We start from the raw sequence: 15,935 nt of genomic DNA, 5'->3' as shown, positions 1-15,935 counted from the left end.
TTCTTACATGTTTTTACTTGAAAAAAAAAGTTACTTAATTTCCATTTTAGTAGGATTTTGTGAGTACAGACATGAGCACAGCTTTGCGGGCACAGAGACACAGGTTAATGTGAGCGTTCAATTTACTGTGTTTAACCGGAAGGCCAGTATATCTATTGAGCTTTTATTTTAATGGCTATTATATTTTTATTTCCTAATTTTTATTATGTATGTGTGTGTGTTTATCTGTTCACTGCGGTTGTTTCTCATACCTGTTAATAGCTGTTTAAGCTTTCGTGGATAATGACATTATTGATTCACATTCCACATCTCTACTTCCTACCGTTTTAATATTTTGTTTTGTATCGTTCAATAAACATGCATCATTTTTACAGTGACATTTATCCTCTAAGGTTATTCAGCAAAAATAAAAACAGGAAAAAAAGAATATAGGTAGGAGAAGTGAAATGGAATTTCTAGAAATGACAGCACTGGAATTTACAGGGTCATGAAACAAAAAGACAGTGGTTTCTTTTGTTAGTCTTTTATTCATTTTACTAACATAGAGTGTGAAAAACACACAGTGCATATTGTGGAAAACTGACATGACTGAAGCCATTTTAAAATGGAGTCAGAGTAGCCATTGGAGAGAAACCACCTTACCTGCCTTTGTTTGAACGGGGTCAAAACCTTCCGCCTGGGCAAAATGGCAATTGTTTTAAGCAATTGTTTGAAAAGACAGCAGGAGAACAGCCATCCTGACCACAAGTCTGATGGGTATGTTCTGAAGACAGAATTATCAGCCAGTGTATAGCCCAGAGTTCCTTAGCTTGTTAAAACACCCCTACAAAATTTTTCTCTCTTCTCAACTCATGTAATTGTCCTCCTCCCCTGCCCCCACCTTTTCTGATAAAAACCCCTTGCTTTCACCCTACAAGCAGGACACTATTTGGGTTTCTACCTGAATCTGTGCTCCCCGAATTGCAATTCTGAGACCCCAAATAAAAGGCCTTTGTTCTTTCTCACTTTTATCTCCTTTCCTCGGTTGAAAATATTAATTCATTAATGATTCACTGACACTTGATTAAGTGCCAGGCACCAAGCTAGGTCCTAGTGTTACAAAGCCCTAAGAAACCCAGCCCAATAGAGGAAAGAGGCATACAGACTAATGGTTGCATTAGAGATTTATGAGTGCCAGGGTATGGACATGAGCTCAGCTTTGCAGACACAAAATATTAGTTCTCCTGGGGCAGGAACGGGTGGAGGAAGGGTTAAAAAATTCTTTAGAAAATATTCGAAGTGAAGTTTTTCACTGAGTTCCCCTTGCCTTCTCCTGCTCCTTGCTAATTGCCTTCTTTTTCCTTTTTCAGAATTTCCTTTTCTCTTACATTTTTTCTATTAAAAAAAGGGAAATATATTAATTTTTAAAGCAGGCTTCCAAATAGAGTGAAGAGAGTTAGTCTAGGGAAAGATTTCCTTCTCCATTCTGACTTGAAAATCTATTATTCAACCACAAGGAATTCAAATTATATCTATAGGAGAGAGGAGGAACATTTGAGATGCAATAAAGCACTTTCATTTTACGTATGAGGCAACTAGATTCACGTGACAAAAAAGACATTGAACTGTTTATGGCTTTTGGGAAGAGAGCCAATGTGATTTGCTAGGTTAGCCATAATGATATTGAAAATTTAGGTTAATTCTTCAAAGTTTTAGCATTGCTAGAATTTTCTGGAAAATTCGACTTTCTGAGAAAGTACAAGAACAGTGGTACAAGAACAATGTGTAACTGTTACGCAGAGGAAAGCTCCCCAGCATTCCTGTCTGCCGTATCCCAGTTCTCACCACCCACGGCCACCCCCAGGGAAATGCTGTTCTTCTTGACTGTGCATTTTTTTCAGAATTTCAACCAAACAAATACGAATGTTGATCTTTTTTTATACGAGAGTTGTTTCTAACAAACACTAAGTTTGGCCCAACTGTATTAGTGGTACCCAGAATTCAGTTTAACAGCAGAATTGTACTTAAATATTAGACTCATCACCCACATTTATCTCTGATCCTCCACCAACCCATTAAAATGAAAGTAAAAGCTGAAGAGTGAAACTACACAAAGATAGAACAGGAAAAATGAAACCATGAGATACTGTGGTAGATTTCATTATTTATTCACAATTATGTGTTCCCTGCCTGAACTTATTCTGCTTTCCTATAGGTGGAAATACCTTTCTACCCCGTGTACTTGGGGCATGGCCGTTTGACTTGCTTCAGCCAATGCAGTGCGAGCAAATGATGCATGAGACATGTCCGAGCAGAAGCTTTAGTGTATTTGTGTGGTTCCTTTCTTTACACTGTGCTGTATCCTTCACCAGGAGCACAGAATTCCCCAGATGGTGTCTACTCTTAAAATTGAATCCTGGATTTCAGAACACATGGAGCTAAACCTGGCAGAGCCTAACAGAGCAACAGCCCTCATGTAACTTAGACCAAAAAAAGTGCTGTTATAAGCCATTGAGATTTGGGGGGGGCGGGTGTCTGTGACTGTAGCAATAGGTCACAGTGCAGATACCAAGACTTTCTAGAAGTTGGATAACAAGTTGTGGAGTGGTAACAGGAGAAATCAAATGTCTCACAGATCTACAGATACAAATATCTATAGACACTTATCTATAAATACTAAATACTAATCTATAGATATTAATATCTGGAGATCCACCAATATCCAATCTAACTCAACAGAAAATCACTCCACACTCCACAGTGAAAGTCAACCGTCCCTGAGCCCACCTCTGCTCACAAAGTTTCTCATTTTATTTTTCCATGCTTGAGCATTAAATCTGAACACACAACCAAGGAAAGGCCGCAACATGAAAGACAGAAATCAAAACACACACAAATAAAGGAACTTGCAGGAGGCAAAGATAAATCAGGAAAAAGAAAAAATTTAAAGAAACTAAAATTAATTTCCTTGGAACTGTAAGGGATAGTAAACATGGAATAACATTGTACATGAAGCAAGATTAGGATGACATGTTAAAAGGAACAGAAAAATATTCTCATACCCCAAGTGAAGAAATTTAATAGAAGTTTTAGACGATAAAGTCAAGGTTATCTCCCAGCCATACCGTCCTATCAAACAACCTCATGGAAAACAATCAACAATACCTAGTACTCCATGAAGTGCAACTAAGTGACACAAAGGAGAATAAAACAGAATCAGATGGAAAATGTGAGAGAAAGGATAAGAAAAACCTGTCGAGTTGGTCAACTATATAACAAATAGAAGTTCCAGAAGTAGAAATCAGGGAAAGCAGAGGAGGAAAATCATAAAATAACATATGAATATACTTTAAAACAGAAGGGTCTCCAGATTAAAACTCACTGAGAGCAAAATAAATAAATACAGCAAAAAATAAACAAGAAACATGTGTGACTCCAGGCATTGTGAAATTTCATACCACCAGGAATTTTTTTTCAAGTATAAATGCTTCCTGGTGGGAGGGGTGCATGTGGGCAGATAACATACAAAGGATCAAGATCGTTCTTAGTAGGGACATAGGATGCCCGAAGTTGAAGGAACAATGTCATAAAACGTTAAACAGAAATTCTATACCTAGCCAAAGTTTCAACAAAGCGAATGGTTAAAATAACATTTTCAGACACAAGAATGCTCAAAACTTTACCTGCCATCTATTCTCTCCCAGAAAAACACTGGTGGATGTGGCCCAGCAAAACAAATGAATAAATAAGCAAACAAAAATGAAGGGAGGAAAGAAGGAAAGAAGAGAAATATGGTATGCTGGTTATATTTTGCTGGTCAATAAACCACACAAATATGTGGCGGCATAAGAAAAGTTATTATGTGGTCAGGAATTCAAAAAGGACACACCACAGATGGCTCTTTTCTCCTCTATGATATCTGAGGTCTTGGCTGGGATGACTCGCATGACGAGGAATAACTCAAAGGGCTGGAGGGTTGGGTACTGGGAGCTTCAGAACCCACTTCCAAGCTGGTTCCTTCTTTCACATGTCTGGCCTCTAGGCTGGGTTGACTGAAGGACAGACTCAGGGCTGAAGCACTGGTCTCGGGGTGGTTGGACTTCCTGCATGGTGGCTCAGGACTCTTAGAGCAAGCATCCCCAGTGGATAAGGGAAGAGCTTCAAGGCTCTTTATGATCTAGCCTCAGAATTCATATAGCATCACTTCTGCCGTCCTGTATAGTTTGAAGCTGTCCCAAGTCCACCCACATTCCAGGGGAGGGGACACAGGCACCACCAGTGATGGGAAGAATGCCAAAGAATTTGCAGCCACGTTTTAAAACCACTGTATGTGGGATCAGGGAATCAGGGGATCCAACACAGAAGAATAGGGGGAAGAAATCCTAGGAGGACAGTCATACAGCAATCAGGTCAGATTGAAGCAGGAAGACAAGAGAGTCTAGTAAGGATGTTACCAAGGGGGGAGGAAAATAAATGATAAACAAACAAATATATCTGATATATTGTATTGTATTTTTGACCATACATATGATAGAATGTATGAAAAGAATTAGCAATAAGTTAATAAAAACTAAGCAAATGAAAAATTATGTGATTTTTGACTCTAGGGGAAGAATAGACTTATTGTATACTACTTGAGTTAGCAGTGAGTAATACATATATAATATACAGTAATAGTAACATAAATACTGATTCAGCCAAAAATTGTGAGACCACTATTGGGAGAATCAGGACAGATAATAATGAGAAATAATGTCTAATTTTTAGACACATACTGACTTTCTATTACGGTAGATAAGGATTAAGCATTTGGTGGAAGGCAGACATGGGAGAAGAGAAAGCCAAAAGAGTTGAATATGGGTGCTTCTGAGGAATGAGACTGAGGATGTGGAAGGGAGGACAAGCAACTCTTGTTTTTCTCCTAAGTTGTAGAGCACTACTTGGGTTTAAAATATGTCCATATGACTTTATTCTGTTAATTCTGAGCTAGTCCATTAAAATCAAAATCCAAAAAAATATAGACATAACTGATCAACATATATAGGAAAACATAACCACAACCATCGATCAATGGATAAAATTCAATATGGTTCTTCACAGCCATGGAAACAGAGTCATTTCTTTCTCTATCCTCCCATACCAATATGCACACACTCCCATCATAGAATATTTCACCTCGTTTCTAAATATCTTCCCTTCTCAGAATAGGCTTTCCATCAGAGGGTTCTTGGAAGTTGCATGTTGTAAAGAATCCCATATGCTGTGTGCTTTGTTCTCTCCTTTCCTTCAGTGGGAATGATTTATAGGACCAACAACCCTGTCACATTCTGCACTTAACCAAGTATTTCAGGATCATTAAAAACTCCATATCTATATTATTTATAGCAAACAAAACCAGACCATACTATTCAAGCTAGATGGGAATTTACATCGGGTTAAAAGGACAGCTAGCCTTTCAATTGATAAATCCTTACGTCTACCAACAGCAAACTCCTTAGTTATTCTCAATTTGTTGCTCCCATTTTGAATCACTTACTCTTTGCTGGAAGAAGTCCTCATTTCCTGATCCATAGAAAGCTATAAGGAGAGATGGATTTCTTGGGACCTCATTAGCCGATGATTCCTGAGAAGACCTGTACAGAGATCCAAGGCGGGTCCACATGGAGGGCAGCAAACCACCAGCCACACAGTAAGGAAGTTGTAGAGACTAAAGATTCCTTATATCCACCCAAGACACAAATGAACATATTTTAACCTTTTCACGGCCTTGCTGTTATAGCATAGTGTGGACTACGCCAAAAAATATTTGCCAGAATCTGACATATGTTGTTCTGCAAACCCTGGAGTTATGTGGAAATTCATTTGTGAATGTCTGGCTTGGTATATCTCCAATGGACTGTTAAAATTCAAGTGGATATTTTCCCTCTCATTCTAGGTTGCTGAGAGAACGGGATAGATTTAGAATAAATGAAAACTGGGAAGTCTCCACAATCAACTGAAAGGTGGGGTAAAGACAGGAGAAACAGAAGAGCATTTCAAAGGGCAGAATTCTTCTCAGAACAGGAAGTCAAAGGGTTCACAAGTTCACTGCAGAGGGACACCCAGTGCAGGCTTCCCTGGAAACAATATCACCTTCAGCAGGGGTGAATTCTTCTTAAAGAAAACCAGCAGGGAAGCTTCTGCCCGCAGGAGAAGCCAGAACACACCATGACACACACTTAGGGTCAAAAACTGTTTTGTCTTTAAACAGGAAGAAGGAAACCTGTTCCTTCTGGGTGTTCCTAGTGGGATAAGGAAGTCTGCCCACCTGAGGCTCGTTGGTGATTTCTCCACACCAAGGCCTCACTATTGCCAATGCCCATTGCTCTATTTTGTCACTAGTCTTAATTAAAAGTGAAGCTCTTTGTAATTAGAAAGACAGTGATGTCATGGAGAAAAGGGCATGAGTGCCAGGCTTTGCACAAAGCCCAAGGCTGTAGCTGCAACTCATGCTATAATTTCAAATTTAAGCCCAAATTACATGACACCATAATATAGCAACAAAGATGCTCAGGACACCAAGTAGCAGCCTTGGGATGTTAAAACCCTACCTTCCCTCAGGAGAGAAATTTCATTTAAACCTGGGAGAGTGGGTATTTCTGAGAAGGAATTGCATACAAGATCCAGGCAAAACCAGGAAAGGCTTTGTGTGATCCTGCGAGCTGATGGAAAGCAGCTCATCGTTTCTGAGCAAAAATTGGTAAAAATGCATTGAGTTCTAGCATTTAGTTTGGTTTCCTACCTGGAGTCACTGAAAGTTAAAAATTTTAAGAACCCTAAGATTTTATAAACTTGTGCTTCTACCTTCTGATGTATGTGCTATTTGGGAGCAGATAATTTCCACTCTGTAGGCACCATGGCCTTTGGCCCCCAGTCCTGTATTCCAGTTGCCCCCTGTGCACCCATGTCTTCACTGGAGAATCACCCCTAAAGACACCTCCTAAACTAAGCTCCTTATTCCACCACCTGCTCCTGCCATCCCCGAACTCCTGCCTCTCCCCCTATTTCCCATCTTCTTGGGGACACTTCACTGCCACTACCCAGGTGTCCACCCTAAAAGCCTTCAAGTAATGTCAGACCCTTTCCTCCTCCCTTTCCAATGGATTTACCAAATCCTGCCAGGATTATTGCTTCAATTAGCCCCATTCCCTCCACCTCTCCTTTAGATTCTTACCTGTCCCTTGCATTACTCTAATAGTAAAGAGCTAGCCCCAGGCTCCTGGAACCCCAGCCCGTTTTCCACCTGACTGACAGAGCTACCTGGCTTCCTAAAACAACACTGATTGTATGACTTGTCATTTAAATGGCATACTCGAAAGGTCTAAGCAAGGCTAACAAGTTGCTTTACAAATCAAGCTTCCTAGCATTCTTACAAGAAGTAGCACGATAGAGGCAAAGCAGCTTATTAGAGGCCTGAAATCTGAGTCCTGGTTTTGATTCCTGCCTTCGACACTTTTGCACTGCAGTCTGGGAATTTACTTAACCTATCTGTGATGACAGTTTTCTCGTCTGTAACAATAACAAAAACTACTGATGGTGAGGACTAAACGCATGTTGAGGACTAAACGCGATATAAAGGAACACATCTAGAATGGCACTTTGCAAGGAGTAAGCATTTGATAAATGCTAGATAATATTATTACTAATATGATTATAATATGATCTTTTATCATAGACACTCATTCATTAAGACATAGTTGAGCAAAGTTTATAGTTAGAATATCTTCTACAAGGAATTGGTGTTTTGTGAGACTTCTAGGAACTACTGTGTAAATCTTAAAGCCCTACTCCTAATAGGATTAGGTAATATTTTCAATCTCATGTGAATAAGCGAGCTTTTAGTCCTTCATTAGTTCATTAGTCTCATTAATGCGCCAGTCACTATGCCAAGCTGTATTCAACTTTAATTCCCTTATAATAACAGCAGAGTTCCTAGCACATATTAGAGATAAAAACACATGTTTAAAAATGTGAATATCTATTGTTTCAGTCTCTGAAACCAAACAAAATTAAATGCCGCAGTCTACAGAAGTAAAAAAAAAAAATTTACAGTGCATGCTTTGCCGAAATTCCCACAATCCCACCTAAGTGTTTCCAAAGCTCTAAAATGAATTTTCCAGAACATGCTGGATAACATGTATTTTTCCTGATATAAGAAGCCTTCTTTGATCTGGGTTTAAAAAAGAGCTAGATCCAAATGTCACGAAAACCTTCATTCCCCTGTTTTCACGTTTTTTAGAGTCAAAGCCTACTATTTCCTGGCGTTTTTAATAGCTGGGAGATATATATCATATACTTTCAACTTACGAATATCTTGGAGTTAAAAATAATAATAAAAAAGTACCGTAGAAGAATTCTGTTAAGCAATTGGCAGATGATAGAACAGCAAAGGGAGAGTTCTTACTGGCTAAATGATTAACATATCAAAACAGCTATTTTCTCCAGCCAAAGCGATAAGGTTTGGATTCGAGCCAGTAGCTCTTTGCAATTCAAATTAGGTTTGTCAAGTGGTTTGGGAATCTTCACTCGGGGTCCTGAATCTCACCCCCAGGCCCTGAGTGAAGGTCGTAATTGCGAAGATGCTTTCACTGGGTGAAGTGAATCATTACTGATGAAAATGGAACGACCGAAGCAGGCTTTGGATCGCTGTGGCTGAACCGAACGGAAAATGAAACAGGGTGCCGGTCGTCATTTTATCAACAGCAAGTCAAAGTCGCCGAAAGGATCGGAGAAAGGTTTAAGTGTAGGGGGTTCAGCCTCAGATGTGGTCTGGACGTCAATTGGATGGGATTTCTTGGAACCTCCTTGGGGCTGAGAAGCTGGGAAGAGGCCAAGCAAAGCAGAATTGCTGGGAAGCAGAGTTGGAAATTTCTAGGGGTTTGTGTTGGTCATTGTCAATCAATCCTTTTAACAAATTGCAATTATTAGAGCTGCTGTTGTTTACTGATTATAAGAAAATACAAGAATTTGTAAAATACAGAGAAGCAAAAGTTAGAAAATTGAAATTGCTAGTCACCCAGAGATCACCTACCACAAACATTTTGACCTGTTTTCTACCTTTGTTAACCCCCTTAGGTTGAAAGGAAAGCCACAGGCCCAAGAGCGAGTCACGTGTGCTGGGCCAAGTCAGCACACCGAGCTTAATGCCTAGCTGAGCTGCAGTTTCAGCCTCCCCCGAAATGCAGTCTTAACAGTCAGTCGGGAATTTTCTGGTCAGCACCGATGAGGTGATCTGTCACGTGGGCCCTCTGCATTCCCCCCCAAAAAGAAGATGAGGTAACCTGCATGATGAGACCCCCTGCATGTCCGCCTAAGGGGAGTGACGTGGCTTGAGACAATCCCTTCTTTCCTTCACGCTAATAACCTCCTGCCCTGCCCCTCTGCCTATAAAAAACCTTCCATTTGGTACAGCTCCCTGGAGCCTCTCTCTACCCACTAGAGGGGATGCTGCCCAATTCGTGAGTCACTTAATAAAGCCAATTAGATCTTCAGATTTACTTGGTTAAATTTTGTCTTTCACGCCTTATTTCCTTCCTCTCCTCCATTCGTCCATCATCCATCCTCCCATTCATCCATCACCCATGTAACTCTTCGTATCCAGCTATTTATCTATCCTGTATAGTTATATATCTCTGTAGTTTGTTATATAAAGTTTACATTGTCACTTTCACATGTTTGGACTCTTATCCTGTAATTTACAACCTTCAATCCAGAGGATTTTGGGGCTTTGCTAGGCAGGGCGGCTCGTGCGAATTTCTGGCCTTTGATTCTTTGTTAAAAAAAACTCCTTGTAATCAAGGATTTGGTATTTTCTTTAACTAAAACAAAAACACAAAAATACACAGAACTAGAGGGGCTTGTATTAAAGGTTTTAAAATTTTTCTGCCTGCAGAATTGTGTTCGTCTGCCTCCCTTGTGCTCCTCCCTTGAATCCCGCCCGCCGTGGGTCCATGTAGCTACTTGGGTCTCAGCGATTGTTGCTCAGAGCAGGTTTAGATATGTCTGTCGCGATTCCCGCAGAGGCATCTTGAAGGATGGATGACATACAATTGGTAACAGTAAACAATGGTGGTTAGCATCTTGATAGGTGTTAACGATTTTCTTTATAAAGTCTCTTACGTTCATGAACTCTGCTGGCACTGGTAGAAAGATGGCTGGGACTATGAGTCAAGGTGCCTTGAGTTCTATTCCAGGTTTTGTCTCAACTGTCGTCTTTTATAAGCACTTAAAATCTCTGGACCTCAGTCTCCCTATATATGAAAGGGAGGGACCAGTGGCTTGCTGAGATCATTCCTAGCTCAGCAGTTACCCTGTATTATGAAGGTTTTGATGGCCCCATATTGAATGGACACTGAAGCATTATTTTTATCAATTACCAGTCAACAGTGAATTTGCCATGAGCGCAGAGCACACTCAGAAGGAACGTGAGTATTTACTAATTTTGGTGGGTAGGGGTGGAGAATCCAGGGTCTGTTTCCCCAAGCAGAGTTGTAAAGTCCACTAATGTTCCTCTGTCTCTCTCCTGATCCCTTGGGTGAGATAAGCTAAGTGAGTAGGGGTGTGTGTGGATAGATATGAAGGATCATTTATACACACTTAGTTCATAGGGCAACTGGCACCAGCCAGTACTTCCTGAACGGCCCAGAAACCAATGTAAGGTGGAGCAATGGTCAGAGAGAGCCGAGGCTCTACTGAATGTGGGCCCACGAGGGCCTCCTTCAAGAGCTGTGGTGTTCGCTCCCAAAAAGCAGAGACAATGGAAACAATGTGCTTCCTGCTTTCAAGGGCACAGGTTTGAACTTGGGCTCTAGGCCTGGGCATTCAGCCTCAGCTGCCGCCCTGCCACGGACTCAGGGATGAGAGGGGAAGGCAACTCCTAGGAATGGCTTCCTGCTCTCCACTCCTTGCGCCGAGCCCAGGGAAAGGAAAAAGCCATTTCACCCGCATCTCTAATGGCGGTGCTTTCCTCTAAACGCTATTTACCGAGCCAGCTGGCAATGATTAATTAAGCAAATACGGGAGACTCAAACACTTCTGTGCCTCATGTTTAAAAGCGATTTAGGGTTTATTTCCTACTTCCACATGACTTACCAAAATGGAATGTTGAAAAGACTTAACCAAGGCCACTTGGCCAGCTGATGGATTCGGCTTCTACGTACCCAGTGCACACAGTGGCCTGGTTGGAGGGACAGTGCCCCTTTATGAAATGACCTTCCTCTTGGGAGTCTGTTTAAAATGTTGAGCAATAAAATAGTCTGGGAGTTGACATGTTTAATTAAGTTGAGGTTTACTGAAATCTGTTTACCTATGGTCTTCACAGATTTTTCTACCTTCCTCTGGCCCCTAAACAGAAGCAGCCCCAAGGACTGGCCCCAGCTTGCTTCTTCCTCTCAGCTCTCCCAGTTTTGGGGTCCTTCTCACTTTTTCAGCTTTAAGTATCATAATTAGGAGGCCACACGTCCCACATGTCTCTCTAACCCAAGGGCTGGCAAACTTTTTTTGCAAAGGACCAGCTAGTAAATATTTCAGGCTTTGCAGGACATACAGTCTGTATTGAAACTACTCAGCTCTGTCTTCACAGCATGAAAGCAGCATGTAAATGAATGGGCATGGCTGTGTTCCAATAAAACTTTATTTATGAACACTGAAATTTGAATTTCATGTAATTTTCACTTGTCATAAAACATTTTTCTTTAGATTCCACCCCTGCCCCCCCCCCATTTAAAAATGTAGAAACTGTTCTGCGCAGGCCTTACAAAAGCAGACTGTGATCCGGATCTGGCCTGTCGGCCAGGTTTGTCAACCCTTGTTCTAACCAATACCTTTCTCCATGTCCCCCTGATGTCCCAAACACCTTCAGACTTGACATTTATAGTGTGAAAATTGCCCTGTCCTTTATCCACCCCATAAAATAGCTGTTCCTCCTAACTTCCTTATTTCTCTTAGAATACCAGAATTTTCCCAGGGACCCAGGCTGGAACTCTGAGGGTTGCCTTAGTTCCCATTTGGCATTCCTTATGCAAAGCCAGCATCCCAGTCGGATTGCTGACCCACATGTAGTATTTCCAGCACCTGTTCCTTTCTCCTGTGCAAGACATTCTGCGTCCCCAAATTAGTTCTCTTATTGCGAGACTTTCATCATAGGACGCCCTTCAATGTCTCTACCATTTCCTACCCACACTGACAGAGCCTGCAGGACCGTCCACTGCCTTTTCCCCTCTGCTGGAGTTTTCTAGTTTCGTCCCTAATTATAGCATTGCCCCTTTATCTGTGGTTTTGCTTTCCATGGTTTCAGTTACCCAAGGTCAACTGCAGTCCGGAAGCAGATGACCCTCCTTCTGACATATTGTCGGAAGGTCAGTAGTAGCCTGAGGCTGTGTCACAGTGCCTACGTCATCAGGTATTCACCATGTAGATATTTCATCATCTCACATCACCACAAAAAGGGTGAGTGCAGTACAATAAGACATTTTGAGAGAGAGAGACCACATTCATATCACTTTTATCACAGTATACTGTTATAATTTCTTCATAATTATATCCAGGTAAATGCTCCCAAACATTTAAAATGTATTAAGTTGCACCTGTACTATTAAAGGCAGTGAAGACGATGATGCTTATGTTTCTAGGAGGCCTTTTCTTTGTTGTGTTTCTGTGGTAGAATAATAGTGCCCAAAGATGTCCATGTCTTAATCCCTGAAACCTGTGAATATGTTATGAAAAAAGGGATTTTGGAGATTGGTTAAGGATCTTGAGATGGGAATATTATGTTGGATGGCCCTGTATTTAATAGTACAGGGTCCAAAAAAGAACTTTTTACCCTAGAACACTATTCAGAGTAAAGATACAGTGATATATTCAATTATTCTAAGTTTTGATGTCAGGGAAGTATCATTTCAGGGAAGGATGGAAATAATTTTTGTCTCTCAACCATCTGAATGACTTAATTTTTAGCAAGAGAAAATGCAAAGTCAAAGCTGTAGGCAAAGCAGGGCCCTTGAAAGGCCAAGTTTCCAGATTACTCAACTCCTTGAGGGCCACCAAGGGCTTGGGCACACTTACCAAAGTTAAGAGTTCCCACCTAGAGGAGTGGGTCCATGGCCACCATTAGTAAAAAGCATTATTCACTTCTTGGCATGTCTCCTCTGTGTATCTACCCTGGGAACCTATAATGGTGGTGACCAGTAAGTCAGGAATGGCCATTCCAGCTAATCACACTGGCTTTGCCTCAGAGTCTGTACTAGTTTCCTATGGCTGCTATAACAAGTTACCACAAATTTAGTGGCTTAAAAGAGCATAAATTTGTTATTGTACAGTTCTGCAGGTCTCCAGTCTGAAATGGCTTTCACTGGGTTAAAATCAAGGGCTCAGCAAGGCTGCTTCCTGCTGGAGGCTCTTGGGGAGAATTCATTTCCTTGTCTTTTCTAGTTTCTAGAAGACACTGGCCTTCCTTGGTTCACGGCCCCTTCTTCCTTCTTCAAAACCTCTTCCAATCTCCCTTTACCTCCTTCCTATGAGGGTGATGCCATTGGGCCCGCCAGGGCCATCCAGGATCATCCTCCCATCTCAAGATCCTTAACCAATCTCCAAAATCCCTTTTGTCATATGAGGTTACATATTCACAGGTTTCAGGGATTAAGACCATGGACATCTTTGGGGGCTATTATTCTACCACAGAAACACAATGAAGAAAAGGCCTCCTTGAAACATTAGCATCATCGTCTTCACTACCCTCAAACACCAACAATGGTCTTGACATGGCCGGTGCACACTCTATGTCCATCATTTCATGTCATCGTGGAACAACCCTGGAGTTCAGTGTCGGTACACCCATTTTACACACGAGAACACTGACGCTCTGGAAGGCATAATGACTTGCCAAGAGTCCCACAGCTACGAGTCTAGTCACCTCTTACTGCAAAGGCTGTGATTTTAAGCCCTACCAGGGAATTCCATTTGGCTTCTCATGGTTACTGCAACCATTTCCTTCTGGGGCTGTGGAAGCACCTTGTCCTCCTCTTCCCACCTTCTGTCCAGCCACAGGGTGAAAGCTCTGGTGCAGCCCCCAGGTCCCACTGCCAACTCAATGCTTAACAAAGACCCAGAAGATGGGTAAGGGTGATGCAGCATCTAGCCCCTAAGTCTGCCTCACTGGGGAGTGGGGTCGGCCGCTGGATGTGTGTTTAATGCCCTCTAGGCACGGTACCTTGAACCATTCTGTGTATCACTGATGCCACATCCACAGCACCTACACTTTAGTAGTACAACTTTATGATTAAAAACGAGTAGTTATCCTTGACCATAATTATAAGCATATTTAAAATGCACAAGAAGACAAGATACAAATGCTCAAGATTTAGTCACTGTGTTTTCCCTATCCAAGATAATATTTTTTTGACTTTTACTTGGTTCACTAATTTTAATTATAAGTAAAGGTCCTCCCTGATTTCCAAGGAGGAACCTGAGGCACAGAATGGTTATTTGGTCCAGAAAGAGGAAGAAAAATAACCCCGGGGGATCCCAATCTAAGAGAGCCACTTCCAGAGACCATGAGCCAGCCCCGAGAATGTACAGATTGGATAAACTATGTCTGCAAATGTTGGCTTGTCCCACGACCGTGACAGATTTGCCTGCCTAGTTTATTTGGATTATGCCTAGAAATCCTAAGACTACCCCAGAAAAGCCCAATTCATCAGTGTTCTGTGACTGAACACGTAAGGTTACTGGGTCAAGAGAGTGTTTTTTTTAAAAAGACGGAAGAGAGATGCATATGTCTACGTTACAGGGGTGGAGGCAGATGACAGGAAGCAATTAAAGATAGAGGAGAAACAATAGCCACAAACCAGAAACAATGCAACCACCAGGAAAATGGATAAATGCAAAGTGGTGCATCCATACAACAAAACAGAGCTCTGTAATAAAAACCAGCCAACTGCTAGGCGCAAAAGTATGGATAAACCTCAAAATCATTATGCTGAGTGAACAAAGCCAGACAACAAAGGCGGGGCACAGCCTGATTTCATTTACACGAAACCCTAGAAAATGCAACGTAATTGTAGTGACAGCAGAGTAGATCAGGGGTTGCCTAAGGTTAGAAGCAGAGAGAAAGGAATCAACAGCAGAGAGGTGTAAGGACATTTTTGGAAGTGATGGACATATTCTATATCTTGATTGTGGCAGTTTTGTGGCGTCAAAACTCAACAAATTGTACACTTTACGTGGATGTCAGTTCTACTTCAATAAAGCTGATTTACAAGGACACATACGGTGAGGTTCCTTGGGGTCCCTTGGAATGGAAGGGGAACCCTTCTTGCCTTGAGAAGGCAGCGAAGAGGCGAAAGCCGAGATGGTTACAGGTCCATTCATTCACAGATGAGGAGGGAAGGGCAGAGAGAAGATGGAGCTACCACCATCTGTCTGAATGCTTTCTCAAAAGCTCCCTGCATGACTGTCCCCAGCAAAGGGTCTCCTTTGAATATATGCATTCGTGTCAATCACCATGAAGCCAACTGTCAGTTTGCACCTGAAGACTGAAGACTCCCACTGGCACATCTCAGCCCACAGTGCGCTCTGCAGGTAGAGTACTTGCAAGGTCTAACCTTTGCCTTATTGCCTTTAAACCCAGCGCACCATCAGCTTGGAATTCCTGTCACGCTGAGGCCCTGACAGCCTCAGCAGACAACTGGCTGATGTGTTCTGAGAGGTGTTTTCTTTGATTTCCTCCTGTGCTGCTTTAATCACTGGCGGCTCCAGAAGGGAGGGGTAAAGGCTTAGGCAGCTCCAGGCAGGGAGGCGAGCCTGAAAGATCAGGGGCTGCAAATGCAACGCCTCTGTACATATCGCCTCTTTCATTTAACCACTTAGCTGAGTGTATCTGACAGTATTTGGCAATGACGAAGACAGAACCATAGCAACCA

Source organism: Manis pentadactyla, chromosome X (genome assembly GCF_030020395.1).
Source record: "Manis pentadactyla isolate mManPen7 chromosome X, mManPen7.hap1, whole genome shotgun sequence".
Classification (NCBI taxonomy): Eukaryota; Metazoa; Chordata; class Mammalia; order Pholidota; family Manidae; genus Manis; species Manis pentadactyla.
The sequence above is the reverse complement of the archived record's forward strand: the minus strand, read 5'-3'. Positions refer to the sequence as shown.